The 6,746-nt window shown below is 35.4% G+C and overlaps 1 non-coding gene across 1 annotated transcript; it reads right to left on the bottom strand.

Moving 5' to 3' along the window:
• Nucleotides 1-512: 512 nt before the first annotated feature.
• Nucleotides 513-619, bottom strand: LOC128279637 (small nucleolar RNA R71). Its single transcript, XR_008269836.1, has one exon. It is a non-coding gene; the product is annotated as a small nucleolar RNA R71 (small nucleolar RNA).
• Nucleotides 620-6,746: the final 6,127 nt, after the last annotated feature.

The raw sequence follows: 6,746 nt of genomic DNA, 5'->3' as shown, positions 1-6,746 counted from the left end.
TTGAAAAGTCTGCTAGCAGAAATCATAGAAAAGTTACAAAGCAATGCAAAGTCAACAGAATATATAGGCAATCAAAAGGAAAAGGATATTATTGTGGAGATAGGTGACAACCAAAATAATTAGCTGCCTCATCACGTCCTGCCCCTCGGACTTTGTATGATTATGCTAAGCCCACTCAAATTAGGGTTGAATCGAGTATCGTTAGACCGATTATTAGTGCAAACAATTTTGAGATCAAGCCGAACACAATTTAGATGATGCAACAATATGTTCAGTTTGATGGTTTGCAAGATAAAGATTTGAATGCTCATTTAGCCAACTTTCTAGGGATTTACAACACTTTCAAGATCAATGGCGTTACCGATGATGCCATACGCTTACAGTTGTTCCCATTCTCATAGAGGAACAAAACAAAATAATGATTAAATTCTTTGTCACGAGGTTCTACCACTACTTGGGCGCTAATGACTGAAAATTTTTTGTTAAAATATTTTCCACCAGCAAAAATAGCTAAGTTGAGGAACAACATCTCTTCCATTTTTTAGTTTGATATTAAAACTCTTTATGATACATGGGAGAGATTTAAGGATCTTTTGAGAAGGTGCCTTCATCATGGGTTACCTTTGGGGTTACAAGTTTAAACTTTTTACAACTATTTGAATCCCTCAACTAGGCGATTAATTCATGCAGCAGTTGGTGGAACATTGACTAATAAAACACCAGAGGAAGTTCAAGAGTTTATTGAAGAAATAACACTAAAAAACTATCAATGACAAGTCATGAGAACAAAACCAATGAAAGTAGCCGGTGTTTTTAATATAGATGAAGTTGCTATGTTGGCAAGCCAAGTGGAAGCACTGAATGAAAAATTTGATGGTTTGAATTTTTCTAAGCAAGTAAATCCAGTGATGCAATGTGATACGAATGGAGCAAAGATGATTAATCCAGAACATTCACTCTTCAAGTCTAAAATGGAACATGAGCAAGTCAACTTTTTGGGTAATAATTCTAGACTTCAAAATAACCCTTATAGCAATAACTATAATGCAGGTTGGAGGAACCATCCAAATTTCTCTTGGGTGGTCAAGGAAATCAAAGGTCACAACCCCTTTCGGGTTTTTAGCAACCTTATCAGTAAGAGAAGAAGCCGAACCTTGAAAAGATATTGGCTAAATTTATTTCAGTGTTAGAAAATCGATTTCAAAACATTGAAACAACTCTAAAAAATTAGCAAGCATCGATTCAAAGGCTTGAAAATCAAATTGGTCAGCTTGCCAAACTTGTTTTGAAAAGACCACAATGGAGCTTACCTAGCAGCACTGAACCTAACCCAAATGAGCGAGTCCACACAATCACTGTTCAAAGTGTGGAAGGGTTAGTCAAGCTTGAATAGAAGCCAAAGTTAGAAGTTATTTTGAAAATTGATGAGGTTGAGGAAGGTAAGAAAGAGCATAAGCTAGTAATTAGAGAATACAAACCATGAATTCCATATCTGATGGCATTGAAGAGAGACCGCACAAACGAACAATATGGTAAATTTCTTGAACTTTTAAAAAAGCTGCATATTAACCTACCTTTTGTTAAAGCCCTTTTACAGATGCCAAAGTATATAAAAATTTTTAAAGGAGCTGTTAACAAAGAAAAGGAAGTTAGACAACTTGTCGACTGTGGAGCTCAATGCAATTTGATCGACCATTCTCTAAAACAAACTACCCAACAAACTTAAAGATCCAGGGAGTTTTACTATTTCTTTTCTCATTAGTAGTTTAAATGTTGAAAGCTCTTTGGCTGATTTGGGAGCTAGTATAAATGTTATGCCTTATATGATGTTTAAACAACTTGGTCTTAGGGAATCCAAATGCACTAGGATGAGTATTCAATTAATGGATAGATCAATTAGATATCCTAGGGGTATTATTCAGGAAGTACTTGTGAAAGTCGATAAATTTATATTCCTTGTTGATTTTGCTGTATTGGACATGGATGAGGATATTGAGGTACCTATGATTTTAGGTTGACCCTTTTTAACCATTGTTAGAACTTTTATTGATGTAGGTACTAGTGAACTTGTGCTTTGTGTAGGTGATGAAAAGATTACTTTTCAAGCACGTGATTTTGTGAGATTCCCTAGTGAACAAGATGATACTAATTGTTCTATTAATGTTAGTAATCATGTGGCTCAACGTTCTTTGCAAGAAATCCCTCATGAAAACGTGTTGGAGCCGTATTTTTATTCAAAGTGATAGAACTCGAGGGACAAGTAAAGAGCGAATGGTGCAAATCGACGAGTTAGATTAATGGCGAACGAAGGTTGATGAGAAACTGAGAAAGCAAAAAGAAGTAACAAAGCAACGCCATGATGTGCTTGTAAAGAGAATGAACCAATTTAAAGTTAGGGACAAAGTGTTGATAGACAAATCGAATCCACGAATTTTTCCTTTAGAGTTTAAGTTCAGAGGGTCTGACCCATGTGTGGTAAAACTTGTATTTCCATACGAAACCATTGAGGTAACACACCCTGATTATGACACATTCAAGGTAAACAATCATCGTCTCAAACTTTATTTTGTTGGTAATATTGATAACGAGAGAGAGGAGCTTCGACTCCAAGATCCACCTTAACCATGAGCTTAAAAAGAGAAGTCGAAGTTAAACTCTAAATAAACTCTTCTCAGGAAGCAATCTGAGTGTTTTTTATTTTTATTTATTTATTTTATTTCATTTTTTTAAATGAAAAAAAATTAAAATTTGGAAAAAAAAATTAAAAAAAATTATTACGCTTATTTTATTACCTTAAAAAATTTGAAAAAAAATAAAAATAAAAATGAAAAAAATAATAAAAGAAAAAAAAGTGAAGAAAAAAAGCGGTCTACATTGTGTGGGTGATCCACACGGCCTAGAGACACAGGCGTGTCCCAGGCTATGTGAAAACTGGAGCTAAATTTTTCAATTTTCTTTTAACCTACACGGGCACAGAGGGTTATACGCCTTAGTGGCATGACCTTGTAACCCGCATGTACTGACACACGGGCGTGTGGTAGACCGTGTGACCCACACGAGCTCGCACACGAGCGTGGGAGAAGCGAAGGTGAATCACACACGGCTTGGTACAAGGCTTTATGGTTACTGGGCTTATTTTTACCTATTTTTTATCACACAAGGCCTGGGTGATTCCACACAGCCGTGTGGCACACATGGCCTGACCACACGGCTATGTAGCTAAAATGGCCATGCACATGGCCATGGCTCATTTTTAAAGCTATTTTTTTTTTCTTTTGATTTTTTCTTCTTAGAAGAAATTGCAAGAAGCTTTGGGTACACAGTTATATTTTAGCACTACATTTTATCCTCAGACCGATGGTCAGTCTGAGAGAGTGATTTAGATTCTCAAAAATATGTTTCGTTGTTGTGTTTTAGAGTTTGAAGGCAACTGAGAAAAATATTTACCGTTGGTTGAGCTTGTAACACCCTTAACCATTTGTTGAGAACAGGGTTTCAGAGCATTACCAAAACATTCAGCACATTTTTCCATTAAACTACATAAACTACTATTCATTTACCGAGATCACCCAAACATCCCTTGATCGGGCCCTTGAGGTCCAATACGATAGAATCGAGTCAGGACTTGATGGTAACCTCTAAGAATTTTTCATGAAATTACAAAATTTTTCCAAGGTGCAGCGCTCACATGCTCGTGTCGTCCAAGGGACATACCCGTGTGACCCTGGGACATGCCCATGTTGGAGGCAGCTTTTGGCCTCGTGTAACTTTCTGACTTGCACACACGGTCATGCCACACATCCATGTCTAGGCCGTGTGGTTCATTAATTCAATTCTAAAATAGGTGCAGACACTCCCGTGTTCTAAACTGTGGCACACACGGCTGAGACACACCCGTATATCTGCCTGTGTGCTCAATTCTGAGCATTTTGTTTCTCAAAATTTAGGTGCAGGGGACACACGGCCTAACCACATGCCTATGTTACCAGGCCGTGTGTCTGCCCATGTGCACAAAATGAAGATATTTCTAACTCCATTTCTCACCTAAATTTTCACCCAAGACCTGCACTTGAAACACACATCCAAAACCAATCAATTCAAGCATTCAAATTGGGCAATCCTCATCATTCAACAAGGCATATCACTACATGCATATGTGTTTATAAACTTACCTTGGAATAACTTAGGCATTAGCACCATTTGATCACATATACATAACATATCACATATGAATATAACATCATAACCTACTTAATCATACCGGCATAAACCATTACTAGCCATTCTAATGGCTAGGTTACAAAATATCATTTTCAAGCCACTATTGGCCAAGTTGTCCTATACATGCCATTATACCAAAATGATTTTACTAAGTATATCCAAAATGACTAGTTGATAGTATGATGATGCTCTAATGATCTTCCAACCTTCACGAGCTTCCGATCGCTATAAAACAAGGGAAAAGTAAAATGGAGTAAGCATTACATGCTTAGTAAGTTCGTATAACATAAACTAAACTTACCAATCTTGTTTATTAAAATCTAGGCATACAATATTATGTTTCCATCCATTTGGCTAAATTGCCTAATCACATACATTCAATCAAACATGTTAGTCACCAAAATGTTCATATCAATCAAGTAACATAGATGAGCTCATCAAACAATATTCTTTCAAGTCATTATCATTTCATCTCAAGATTTTCATGCAATGTTAAGAATATTATGTCCGTTGAATCATTGAATTTCGATAGATGCTCAAGTAGCACACTCGAAGTGTATGATTTAATAATCCGTCAATTCTTATGGAGGTTAACCCTTAGGGCATTTAACCAAGAAACACTCTTTCTAGCCACATATCATGTAACAGGATTACCAGTCCAGGCTAAATCCTTTTTATATCGTATGCTCAGAGGAGCTCAATTAGGATTACTAGTCCAGGCTAAACCCTAATCATAACGTATGCTCAAGAGGTATTATATCAGGATTACCCGTTTGGTCTAAATTCTTTCTATAACAAGGTCAATGGGATTACTCGTCTGAGCTAAATCCCGTCTGCAGCAAATGCAGGACCTTATTCGTTCTGGTATTTATTCATCGGAATTCAATATTCAATTGAGACTTTTTCCTTTTCATCATTTCAAACATGTATCAATTTTCCATTATAGCATTCAGGTAATGTACAAAAATATAATTACATTACATACAACACAACATTCAATTAAACATATTTAAATGCCGGATTAAGTTACACGAACTTACCTCGACACTTGTTTGCGTTAGAAATCTACTAATCTAAAACCTTTTCTTTTCCTCAATCTAACCTCGAATTAGTGTTGTCCAGATCTATATAAATGTATTTAACCATCAATTTCATACATTTCATATTTAAATGGACTCAATTTACGTCCTAGGAAAAATTACCATTTTGCCCCTAGCTTTTCCATAAATTTTGATTTTGTCCCTAGGCCCGAAAAATGAAACTTGTGCAAATTACTCCCTATTCCAAGCCTAACCAAAGCCCCATTACAAATTTTCCAGCACATGTATTCATAAAATTTTAGAATTTTTAATCAAATTTTACAACTTTTCATTTTATTCCCTAAATCATATTTTCATCCAAAATCACTTTGTAAAAGTTGTATATCTATCAATAGTCTTTTATTTTCTACCATGAATTTCTAATTTCCAGCTTAATACATCCATGACCCATTTTCATACCTTGATAACTTTTCAAATTAATCCTTCAAATAGAGTGATTAAGCTATCCCGATTTCAAAAATACCAAAATTACTAAATACGGGACAAGAGAACTTACCCAATTAAGCCTTGAAAGTTTTCCCTCTCTCTCCTAGGGTTTCCATGTGTTTTAGGTTGAAGATGGCATAAAATAAGATGATTTCTTTTATCATCTTTTTAATTAATTAAGTATTTTTGGTATTTTGAATTTAGTCCTTTCCATTTTTATATAATTCCATGGATGTGTCACCGAGAAAAATCTACATACTTTTCTTGATGGTCTAATTACCATACAAGGACCTTAAGTTTTGAATTTCATAGCTATTTGATCCTTATAGCTAGTAGAATTCAACTTTTGCATTTTATGCGATTTATTCCTTCTCGTAATTAAGCACTAAATCGATAAAATTTTCACACGACATATTTACCATATTACGGACCATATAATGAAATAAAAATAAATTATATTTTTGGGTAGGATTTGTGGTACCAAAACTACTATTCGGATTTCACTGAAAGATGGGTTGTTAAAACTCTCCCCCTTTAGGGATTTTCGTCCTCGAAATCTTACTAGTAAAAAGATTCGGGTATTACTTTCTTATAGTATCTTCAAGCTCCCAAGTAGCCTCTTTAATATCGTGTCATTGCCAAAGAACTTTTACTAAAGCTAACGCTTTTGTTTCCCAAGCTAAGATTTTGATTGGTTCTTTACCATATATCATATCAGGCTGAATCTCTACCTCTGTCGGAGAGATAACACGTGAAGGGTCGGATTGATACCGCCATAGCATAGACACATGAAAAAAATTATGAATTCAATCAAGCTCTAGTGGTAAAGTTAACCGATATGCAACTGGTCCAATTCTTTCTCTAATCTCATAAGGTCCAATGAATCGTGGACTTAGTTTTCCTTTGCGTCCAAACCGGAGAACTTTCTTCCAAGGCGACACTTTCAAGAATACTTTGTCACCGACTTGAAACTCTATTTCTTTTTATTGCAAATCAGTG

The sequence above is a fragment of the Gossypium arboreum genome, chromosome 8 (genome assembly GCF_025698485.1).
Source record: "Gossypium arboreum isolate Shixiya-1 chromosome 8, ASM2569848v2, whole genome shotgun sequence".
Classification (NCBI taxonomy): domain Eukaryota; kingdom Viridiplantae; phylum Streptophyta; class Magnoliopsida; order Malvales; family Malvaceae; genus Gossypium; species Gossypium arboreum.
The sequence above is the reverse complement of the archived record's forward strand: the minus strand, read 5'-3'. Positions and strand labels throughout refer to the sequence as shown.